Genomic DNA, 12,078 nt, shown 5'->3' with positions numbered 1-12,078 from the left:
GTTGTTGTTGTGTGTGAGTGCAGTCTTTATTGTAAGGTGCATCACCTGCACTGAGGATAGCAAATGTTGTTCTGGTTGGCAAACAATCGCATTTGACCCCTGAAGAGTAAAGCTGACGTGAGAAACGAGAAAGGCAGACTCACAAATTGGTTTTATCTGCAAAAGAATGTCTGAAGTCAAACCGCGGGCAGACTTGATGCAGTTTAAATCCAACAGAGTTTTTTTTTGTGTGTGTTCAGACCATCACTAATTAAGTAGTTGATCACATGGTGCATGCTGGAGAAAACAGGATTGTGCCTGAAGTTTGTTAAGGAATGGGATTCATGCTCCGGAGATCTTTCTTCAGAGCAATGTGACTGGACCATGACTTTACCACAAGCCCCAACATGGGATTAGTGGTTGCTGGGTGCTTGTGCTGTAGGAAGTGTTTTCAGCAAAAGGAAGCTATCTGAATGATAATGAGCTTTATGCTGGTGGAGTAACCATGGCTGATGCCACAGAAATAAATTCATCCTTTATTGTGTTTGAGCTTATGTTCCTCACTCTGCATTCTCACTAAAAATACGCCTGTTGCGTGGCTGTCGTGTAACAGCTGCTGTTGTTCATCATGTAAGGCAGTTGTATAGGCCTTCAGAGGTGGAAACTGGGATTTTTTTACCTGGTGCTTTTGGTAGATGCTTTTCTATAAGCAGCAGAAGGTGGTAGAACTGATCTTGTGTTAATGATGGGCACCACATGCTTTTCAACACCTTCATGCCAATCTGGCAATGTTTGAATGCTTGGGCTGGGCATGTTGCAAAATATTGTGTGTGTGAGGAGATTGTGGCTTTGTAGGAATAATGGAGATGTGTGGTACACTGGGAGGGGAGGTTGGACTGAGCCTTGGGCGTTATGTTGGGTGTTGACACCTCTTTGAATTCCTTTTTACAAATAATAACCTCAAACTGGGGAGATGATGGTGCTATTAAAAGGTTGCCCATATGGGTTGTATGATGGACAGAGTGGAAAGGAGGAAGGGAGTCATTTGTTCACAGATACATAAAGAAGATCTAAGATCTCTGGTTTTGTTCCTCCACTTGCTGCTTCACTTAAAAATGGTATCAAAGTTTTAAATTCAGATGGCATGGCCCCCGTGCTGTGTGAGGTTTGTAAAGGGAACAGGATCGTGCCCACTGACAAACGTCTCCAGTCCTGTTCAACAGAGGAAAGGCTGCTGATGCTTTTACAAAGAATAAGGTGTGTGTATTTTTTTTTAACAGTCTGTTCAAGCATGTGGAAAAAGAGCCAAATTGTTTTTTAAACCATTGTAATAAAAATAATCTCCTCCCCTGACTAATTAGGTTTTGCTTCCTTGTCATCTGTGATATCATAATAAGCTGTTCAGTTCTCCAGCCAGTCTCTTGGGGAAAGAAATAGGACAGCTGAGATCTGAATAGTAAATATCCAAAAGACCTAAATGGTTAAGAATGACGCTGTTTCTCTGCACTTGCAAGCATTTGTTTTTTCTTTTGGCTCCAGGAGAAGCAAACTCAGACGTAGCTCTGTCTTTGCCTTTGCAGGTCACATTGCAGAATCCAACATCTCATCTTTTTTTTAAAAGGGGAAAATGGGAGTGAGAAAGCTTTTTGTTTTTTACCGAGCGTGGTGAGGAGTGGGGACAGCCTTATAGGGTAAAGAATGAGAAGAGGCGAGCTGAACTAACTGATGTAACTTGAGAAAGCTGCGTTTTATTCTCTTTTTCCTAACATGATGAATGTTCTGTCTGCGGTAGTTAGTGCGGTGGGCGTGTGTGTCAGAGCAGGGCTGGAGCCATGGGCTGAGATCTTCATGGGCTGAGTAATTCTCCGTCAGGGAGGCGGCATGCAAAGCTGTCAGTGCAAAATAAAGCTCCCCCAAACTCAAAGGGTTGTTTTGGACCAGTTGAGCCTGGAAACATTCACTTTCCACAGGTTCAGCCTGGGCCTTGCTATGACTTCTGCAATCACTGACTCCTCCAGGGCTCCTGAAGGTATCTGAGCTCAGGACATCAGCCTGCTTTCTCCTCCAAGGGCCATACGAGGCCAATTTGGCACTCAGTTTTTTTTTTTCACTTGATATTCCTTGGTCCCTGCCAAGGCTTCATGGCCTTTCGAAGCTTTGTTTTCCATCTTGGCTCATCAAACAGGTGCTTTTGAATAGGAAGCAAGGGAAATACTGCGTCGGTAATTGCAACTCCTGCACGATCCATTACGTTGAAATGAAGTTTGATTTATGTTTTTTTAAAAAAATGCATAGGGGTAAATTGAAATAAGCTATATGAGATGAGATGAAGTGCTGCGTACCAGTGGACGAAGCCCAGGGGCTGTCATTTTCTTGCTGCCTGCTGGGTCCTGCCACGCACAGCACGTACTGCTGCTTCTCCTGGTACTTGGAAAAGCCATGGTGAAGAGTTTCTGGCTAGCACAAAGAGATGGGCTATTAGATTATCCATGGTACAGCAGGATCTGCTCAGCTGTTGTGTGAAAACTCACCGCAAGTAATTAGAGGACGGTTTTGCAGAAACTTCCCTTATTTTTTTCCTCCAGTTTCAGCCTTTTTCCCTGTTTCTATATTTATATGAAAGATCCAGATCGCGTATCGGATTTTGATGCATGCAACCCGTGGAAGCGCTGCGAAATACTCGCAGTCATCAAGCACTGTCTGGTAGTTGATACACAAATGTCACGTGTCAGAGGAATTTATCCAGTGGCACACAAACCCGAAGTAAAATATTGTGCTTTACAGGAACATATCATTAAAATGAAAACTAGCAGCATATCAGGAATCTGCCCGTGTAACCAAGACAACAAAGAGAGAAAGAAAAGGAAAAACCGAGATAGAGATAGGGTAGGAAAAGAGGGAGTGAAAGAGAATGACAAGGCTGGCCCCAGCTATTTCACTGCCCTGGGCAAAATACATTTTGCAACCCTCTCTCATTCACACAGCTACATGTGCAGACCAACAGGAAGGTTCTGAATAATGTGCTGTAGAAATATGCCCTACAAGTCTGCCAGCTCGTCCACAGCACAGCGTGGCCCTGCAGAACGGTGATATAAATAGGATAAAAATGCAGAGCTATGAAAAAGGAGAAAAAATTGTCCCCATCCGTATCTTGTGGTGGAAACCGCAGCCTGATTAAAGGGCTGCTGGGTGCTGGTGTCCTCTTGGGGGTGGAGAAGGTGGCCCAGGGATAAGTGGGTTGAGAAATGGATGCATTCAGTTCTTTGCTCTCCCAGAAGCTTCTGGTCTTCTTCTGTTTCCCTCCTGCGAAGGGAAGGAAGTGCTTTGTTTGCTTCAAGGAGTGTCAGGGGAAATTAATGCACTAAATGTTGCAGGGGGCTCAGGTACGAAGCGTTAGGGTCGTATCAAACAGCTCCAACAGGCAAATGAGATGAGATGGAAAACACAGCTCCTGACCACTTGTGGGCATTGAAGATGCTGCGGTACTTTTTAATGAGAAATATTTCATCTTGCATGCTTTGGTCAGATCCCATATCTAATTACCCGCTGTCCTGCAGTGTCCCCTGTGCCTCTGTGCTGTGCTGGTGAGCATTGCCACCGCTTTTGGATGCTCCAGGGTGCTTGGGGGGCTTTGAAGGCAGAGTGAGCTCCTGCGTATGGTGAGAGGTGCTCGATCCTCACTCCTTTGAATTTTTAGTGGTTGCTTTCAGGAGATCTGAAGGTTTGTTTTGTCTCTGCAAGCTGCAGCCCAGCCACCTGTCAGGAGCAGGAGCTATTCCTGGGTGTGCACTTCTTACAAGCACGGTGCTGGGAAACATCTGGTTTTCTTCCCCTTTGCACTCTCCTTCATTCCACGCTTCGTTCTTCGCTCTGGTGGCAGGAGAAAGCTGGAGGAGGACCCACGGAGATGCTCAGCATGATTTTGTATTGTTTCAGCTCTTTTGTTCCTAACGTGTCTGGCCAAATGATGTTCCTAGTAGCTGCCATTTCCAAGAGAAAGTAGCAGTATTCAGTATTCCTCGTACATTTTCCCTAGATATGTAACTTACAGGTCATCGCTTTTGTGCAGATAGTTTCCACTCTGGAAAAAAAAAATACAACTTACCTGCAATTATTCTCTGTACATGTGCAGGTGTAAAGGGCAGTTTAACATTTACAAATGTCAGCTGGGGAACAGCTCTAGGAATTGCACCTTTATTCAAAACAAAGCTATTTGTCCATTTTGAAATGCGTACTTGAAGCCAGAGTAGTAATCCTTTACATTTGTTTGAATCTTCCCTGTAAGAAATACTTTATATTCCATCTAAATGTTTCATTCAGAGCCTTCTCAATGCTAAATTGCTTGCAGAGAAAGAAATTGGGCTTAAAAAGCAATAATTTCACTCCACGGCCAATATTCCATTTTTCATAAAATCCCATCAGTTTGAGGGCATTTTAGATGTGGACTGCCATTTTGGGTAAAGGCTTTCATTCACATTAGACAGTTCTTCCCACCCGTTATCACCGCTATTTAGTAGAAAAATTTCAATATCAGCCAATTTTGTGAACCGCCCTGTGGATTATCCTGAACTGTTCAGATCCTGCTTTCTTTGGATCCCATGCAAAACATGCAAGGGGAGAATTTTAGATCTGAGAGCTCAGATTGCCAGTTCTCATTTTGGGCCCATCTCTCAGTTGCATTGGGGAAGGTTGGCTTTTTCAGATAAATAATTGGGATGGGAGCCTTGTATAGCTTAGATTTTGCTGTTTTTTGGCCGTGTAGCTGTGGCTACCTGGTCCCATCACCTGTCCAACAGTTCTTCAAGTTGTGTGCCGTTTACAACCTCTCTGCCTTGAAAGCTACAGGAGAAGTCAGCCAGTTGCTGGTCGAAGATGCACCTTGGTCTGTGGCAGTGTTGGTAAGGGAGCCCTGAAGGTCACCCAAGCCTGCAGCTGTATCATCACCACCGATTTCTGTGATGGTTCCCTCTTGCTGCAGTCATTGCCCAGCACAAGGTGGTACGTCCTGGTGGGTTAAATCCTGGTGGGACTGGCAGGGAGTTGGGCTGCCACAAAGCTGGGCTGCCAGTGAGTGCCACGGGTGTGCAGCAGAGGAATAAAATCGAGTTTTTCATGCAAAACAGTTTGAGGAAGGCAAAATGGGGCAATAGTTGAGCAGAGACCCCGCAGGTGAAAGAGCTCTGGCCAGGTTGGTGATATCACAGTGTACCCACATGGAGAAGGGAGGAATATCTCCTCTTTCTCCTCTGATACATTGCTTTCTACCCAACGAGCTGGAGCTAATGAGAGTGAGCCGTGGTTTGTCACACACAGTTTTGTGGGCTCCTGATAACTGCAGGGAAAGAGAGATTCTCGCTGTTTCTCCAGGCGAGGGAGTTTCTGAATATGCACAAGACGAGAAACCCTGCCCTGTTTAGATGTTCCCTGGAGGATATTTTGCTGCTGACAGCTCTGTGCGAATGTCAGCAGGGAAACTCTGCTTCCTTCTCCTTCCCTCTGCTGCTTTGTAGGAGTCAGATTTTAATTTTTTTATTTTTTTATTTTTTTTTCCCCCAACTGTTTGGCAAGTGGACTTGACTGCTCTGAAAACATGCTGTAGAGGCTCCGGCTCCTGCTGAGAAGCTGGTTTCTGCAAGAGGGGCTCGTTCACCCTGGCCTCTCCTCACAGCTTCCAAAACCAGCAGGAGTCCGAGCGCTTCACTCGGTTGTGATGGAGCGGTGCAACTTCCCATCTGTATTTGACGTCTGTGAAGGCTGCAGCTGTCGGTGTCCTACATTGATGTACAGTCACTTTTTTTGGAGAAGTCGTAGCCAGCTTGGGTGCCTGATGAGTAGAAAGCTGGGAGCTGGGAGCCGTGGTGTGATCTGTCCTTGGTGTGCGTGTTGGGTGGTGATGGGAATCTCCATGGACATGGGTCAGTGAAAAACACTCATGTTGGGCTCATTATGCTGGAGTCTAGCATGACATCAAAATGCTGGGTGTTTGGGTGCTGAAGGGCAGAGCTGGTAGATTCATAAGAAGCAATTTTCTCCCCTTTACTCAAATTCTAGACCGTATCTCAATACTACAGCCACTTTTGGGTTCCTCAGTACAATATTTATCAAAAGGAACTAATTCATGGTAGGGTGATGAGGATAGCCTAGAGCTGGAGAACCTGCCTTGGGGGGAGATGATAAGAGAATGGAGCTTCTTCAAGCAGGGGAAGAGAAACCTTGGGGGGACCTCCCAGCTGCCTTCCCATGGTTACAGGAAGGTTAAAGAGAAGACAGAAAGGTTCTTCGCAGTGGTGGGTGGTGGGAGGATGTGAGACAACAGGTATAAATTGCTATGAGAGGACTTCCAACTGGATAAAAAGCCTTTTCCACAGGAGAACAAGCAAGCACTGGAGCAGGTTGTCCAGGTGGGTGGTGCACTTTCCATCCTTGGAAGATTTCAGGACAAAATCCTGAAATGGACAAAACCACCTGGTCTGATATCTCAGCTGACCCTGCTTTGAACGGGAGGTTGATACAGAAACCTCCTGAGATCCCTTCCAGCCCGGATCACCCTGTGCTCCATCATCTGCTGCGAAATTCCAGGCTCTAAACCACATCAGAGTACCTGTATCCAGGCTCTGCTGCTGAGCTGGTGTAGTTGACACTGGTTTTAAAACCCCCACTAGTTGTTTGGTCATGGTAAGGAGGTGTTTGCCCTCATTTCCATTGCGTTGGCACTTCCAGCTAGAAGTTGTCAGTGTAGGATGCTGCAGTGAGCTTGTTTCTCCTTGCAGTGTTTAACTGCAGTAGGAAACCTCCCTAAAATGCTCTAAACCCTTGCTGGGAACCTTCCTAGCTGTTCCCAACACGAGTTTAGTACGTATTTTTTTTTGACAGTGAGAGAAGAGAGGCTTGATTCTCTGCTTCTTGACTATTCAGTATCTCTGTGCTTTTTTTTTTTTTTTTTTTTGAGGTTTTAGTTTAACAGTGCCTCGCATTCAGAGATGGCATCCTGTGACCATCGTATGAGATTTCAGACGACCAGCTGACCCCTCCAGATGAAATCTGTGCTTCAAAATCCAGAGGTGCTGCCGTGCACTCTGCATGCTGGGGCTGCACCATGCGTTTTCATTCCTACCCCAGGGGAAACAGGGAGCCTCAGCAGACCCACTGCAGCAGGGAAGCTGTACCCTCAGCTCCTCAAGGCCTTCCTTGAGGAAGCTGCAGCTCAAATTTGACAGCTTTCTACTCCCAAAGCGGCTGAGCTGGGTTCCCCAGCAGTGTAGAGGATGTGCACGGTGCAGGCAGGGGAATGTTTGTGACGACAGCAGGCACAAAGGGACAGGTAACAACTGCAGGTCCTGCGGTAGGTTACCTTGCCGAAATCCACGGGCCCAGGGGACAGTTTGCAGTGACACTGCTTGTCACCTGCCTCGTCACAGCAGATGATTCTCTGCGTGGTGATGCTGGCTCTGTGCGAGATGTGTTTTCAGGCGGCTGTGTTGTTGATGGAAACCACACAGAGGTGAGATATGAGGGGAAAAAACACATCTCTACGCCTCTGGTCTGTGTTCTTCTGTTTGCCTTCATCCCTCTGTTCCCCGAGAAGTGCTCTGGAAGGGACATTAGGTGATCAGCTTTGGTTTTCACCTGCCACTTGTGCTCTCCAGGGCGACAAAGAGAGGCTGTTAACTCCCCTACTCCACATCTAATGCCCGGACGGATGCCCAGCCAAAATGGCTCTTGTCATTCCTTCCTCCTCTCTCTGTCCCCTTCCCTTTTGACGGGGATAATGACTTTTCAGGGAGCCCTTGAAGTGCCTTTTGCATCTGCCTTTGATTTGAATGCCTCCTGCCTGCTGACCCTTCTTACAGGAAGTCAGCTTAAGTGCGATTCTCCTAATTAGTTTTGCTTTAATTTAATCTTTTGAACTAATTTTATCAAAAAGAGGAAACCTTCTACCCACTCCCTCATTTCATGGGCTTGCTTTAATGCATGGTCTCTGGGTTTATTTCTCTATTTCCCGTGTCTCTAGATAGGACATCATTTGCATATTTGATTAAGCTCCATATGTTATCAGGGAGCCAGTTGAAAGAACAGCAAGTCCCTGATAAGGCACCGCGCATCCATCTCTTCCTTTCACCATCCTCCTCGCCATCCTGCAGCTTCAGCCGTGCCCGGCATCACCTCTGCAGTCTGTCGGCTTCGTCTTCTTCCTTTGGCTGATCCCAGGTTCGGCTGCGGGTAGGTATTGATGTAGACATCAACATTTGACAGCCCCTGTCTTTGGGAAGGAAGCAGAATGGGTGCAGAGGATGGGAGCTGAGTCCTGGTGAAGATGATAACCATGACCACAAGGTCCAGCTTCAATTCCCCATGCTCTCCAGAGCAATCTGCTTGCTTCCCCTCCTAAGGATCCCGTTGTTTTTATGGGGCATGAAGCAGTTTGTTCCCACTCTTCACTTGTTATCTCACCCACCCAAGCCTCTGTTGAGAGTCTCAGCTGGACTTTGCTGCGCTGTGCTTCATCTCCCACGTGCTACAAGTGGCTGCTGTGCAGAGACAGCAGGGTGGGCACACAGGGACTGGGACCACAATAGTCATGGGAGAAGATCCAGGATTTTTCCCTGAAATTTCAAATGTATTTAAAACTGTGTCTCCATGTATGTATATATATACATATATATGTGTGTGTGTGTGTATATATATATATTTGTGCATGAAGAAGAGGAGTTTTTTTGGGCTTTGTTCTCTGGCTACTGCTTTGCAAAAACAAGTTGGCTCACATAGTTTTCCCAGCCCACTTCTAGGAACATTTTTTTTTAAATAAGTTGTGGATGCCCTTGAGTAAACTTCAGGAAGTGCTTAGTTTAACTATAGCTCTCCTCCCCGCTGCTGATGCTCAAACTGGGGGAGGATCTGCTCAGCTTGTCACCCATAACTGGGCATTTCTGGGGGCAAGCAGGGAGCAAATTCCTGCCTTGGTGGTCCATGGGGCAGAGGCTGGCTCACATTGCACTCCTTGAGGCTGATCCCAGCAGGGCAGATTTGTCTTGGGAGGGTCACCAAATGACCATGCAGTGTGGACAGATGGGGATGCAGTGTTCAGCCTTGATCCACAGCTCTGCAGATCTACCTGCTGTGTCAAAACAATTCATAGAATCGTTGAATGGTTTGGGTTGGAAGAGACCTCAAAGCCCATCTCATTCCAACCCCCTGCCATGGGTACAACACCTCCCACCAGTCCAGGCTGCCCCCAGCCCCATCCAGCCTGGCTTTGGGCACCCCCAGGGATGGGGCAGCCACAGCTTCTCTTTAATTAACCCCTTTTGGTCTCCAAAATCCAGAAAACACTTTGATAAGCTTCTAGGAAAGACAAGGTTGGGTTAGTAACAGCAAACAAAAGTAGTGTAATTAGCTGAATTAGTGGAGCTGAAGAAAGGACCACAGCTTGCATAAGGGGCCTGTTGGCTGTTGAATAAGACCCCTTCACTCAGCTGAAATTTGAAGAGTAGGAACAAGAGGTTTGATTTATGATACGGCTCCTAATTAAAAAGCAAAAAGGAGTGTGTCTCCTTTCATCTGGATGAGTCTTTTGGCTTCGGCTAATTCAAAGAGCCTCTTCCCTGCATACACCCAGGCCCGTCAGAGCATGGCAGCCCATCAGCATCACCGTGGTCGTTGTCCTCTTCTGTTCAGGAGCTTCATGTGTGTCCACCACTTGTGAATGCTGCTGCCTAACTCACATTTTGCTCTACCTCGATTTGTGTGGACCATTAGCATCCCTTTTGCAAAGGAACACTGTCAAATACACTCAAAGAAAGAAGCCCCGACAATATTGTTTGAGTCTTGTGGTGTTTGTGAAGTCAACGAGAAGGAAAGTGGAGATAAAATCTCCCTGATCCTTTCCAACTTGATCTCTTCCCCTTCGTGGAAGGAAGCATTTTTATTTAACTCCTTTGGCTTGCTGCGCTGCATCATCTCTCTGTCATTTTGTCTTGGTGGCAGCCTGGCTGGAAAACAATCAAACTCTGATCATTTCTTGTTGGACCCATGTGCCTGGGGGGAGCATGAGAGAGTTGTGCTGCTTTTTGTAGACCCCAACCCATCTGGTGTCTGTGGGAGTGAAGATATGTGTGTTCTCGTGTGGGATTCAGGGATCTGTTCCTGCTCGGTCTGGCACTTGTCTTTTTCTTTTTTTTCCCCCCAAACCCTGTCGGTAGCCTTTCACCTCTCCTAAATGAAACCATACGGAAGAGCTGCAGGCCCCCTAGCCCTTTCTGAAATTAAAAAAAAAGGCTCTTTGCTGGGTGTGGGGCAGAGGTATGCGTTGAAGGCTAAACCAGGACTTTTAATCAATGCTGGGGCTCTAGCAAAGTCCCCCTGGGATGCTATGCCCAGGGTGAAAAGAAAACATCTTGCTAGCTGTGACAGCAGCAGTTAACGCCACAGATCTGACTATATCCTGGTAGTGTTAACTCTAGGTTAATGTCAGTAATGACTTTTTCATGAACTTGCCTCTGTCATCGCTTGGCTTTCTGTGTGCTGGCCAGTGTTACACCAGCTTTGACCCCAAGCAGGATCATTCATCTCTTAAATTAAAAGGGGTTGAGTTGGATAAGGTTTTCAACGTGAGACTTCAAGAGGAAATAGATATCCATACCGGACTGGAGACGGTGGGACGGTCTTTGTGGAGGATCCCTTCCTTGGTACACATCCCATGGAAGATCACTGCTGGTAGGAGTTGTTCTTCCATATCAACGGGGCTGTGTCGAGTACGCAGCATTGCCTCCGAGCTGGGATCAGCCTCGACGTGGTGACCGTGGAAGAATGTTGGAAATGAGCTGCGGGCTCTGATGGGAGGTGGGTTGGGACCCTGGAGGTGCCAAGAGAAGCAAAGAGAAGTTGGGAGCCACTTATCCGTGGGTTTCAGCTTCGGTTTCAGTCCATCGTGCCAGAGATATTCTGCTGATGATTCACAGGGCTGGGACACTTCGGGTAACAAAGCAGGAACTCCTAAGGGACCTCAGTGAGGTTTGGAAGCTTCCCTGGTGCTTTTTTTTCTAGCTGGTGTGGTATGCTGGCAGAGGACACTAGGATACTGTCGTATCCGTGGCATCCTGGCAATGCAGACCTCTATTTCTCCTGCCAGTCGTGCTGGTGGCTCACCCTGCTGGGATGCTTGTGGCCTTGGGATCAGCTTTCCCTTTGACTTCTCATAACTTTTTCTGGCAATAAATCTCAGTGATGTCAGACAAAAGGTTATCACCGGGACTGGCAGAGACCTTGTCGTGTTAATTCATCGGAACCTTTCCAATGAAATCTAATTAAACAGAGTAAGCAGCTCTATGCAAATCTCCCCGTGTTTCCCTTGCTTGTCCTATGGCTGTTGAAGATTTGGGTTTTTGGGGGCGTTATTGCTTGTGATATCTGCTGGGGTGGATGTGGTTTCGCACGCTGCGGGCTCTTTGATCTTTTCCCCACTGCTTACCAGTTTCTGTTGGCTTCTCTTGGATTTCGCACGCAATCGATTTATCTCCTTGGGGTCTAAGGGAACATATTGATGATGGAGCTAACCTGAGCGATAAGGAGATGTCATGCATGCTAATGCATTTTCTCTGCCCATTAGACAGCATCTCTGTGCTGGTAAGTGATAGGGCGCTGGCATCGCATCGGGTTCGACTATTTGTCTGGCTCTTACGATGGAGATAACTCATTTTGCTGTTTTCTGACAGGACTGAGAAAATTGCAAATAGTAATAATTAAAAAAGCTTGCGCTCAATCAACACTTCTTCAATTTCCCTCTTCATTTTCAGCCAAACAAACAAACCTGCAAAAATGAAGGTTTTATGGACTACAAAATGAGAGTTTATGGTTATTTGACCTCTCCACCTCCCCCTTTCTCAGTTTTATTTTTTTCTTTCTTTTGTTTAATTAGCTCTCTTCTTAGATATTTCTACAGTGAGATGGGAAAGTCAAAATCTTTTGATGCTTTCAAGCCCTTTCTCCCCGTTGTGACAATGTAAATTAATTCCCCAAATCCCACCTAAATTCTGAATTTTTAGTTAACTCGCTATTCCTGGAGAAAAAGAAAATGCTTCCAAATTTGTATCTGTTTTTCCT

General features: G+C 46.4%; 1 protein-coding gene across 5 annotated transcripts in view; it reads left to right on the top strand.

The window, feature by feature from the left end:
* PLXNA4 (plexin A4) overlaps positions 1–12,078 on the top strand; it is a 405,534-nt gene that overhangs the window by 47,527 nt on the left and 345,929 nt on the right. The window lies entirely within an intron of this gene.

The sequence above is a fragment of the Anas acuta genome, chromosome 1 (genome assembly GCF_963932015.1).
Source record: "Anas acuta chromosome 1, bAnaAcu1.1, whole genome shotgun sequence".
NCBI classification, from domain to species: Eukaryota; Metazoa; Chordata; class Aves; order Anseriformes; family Anatidae; genus Anas; species Anas acuta.
This window is presented reverse-complemented; position numbering and strand designations above follow the sequence as displayed.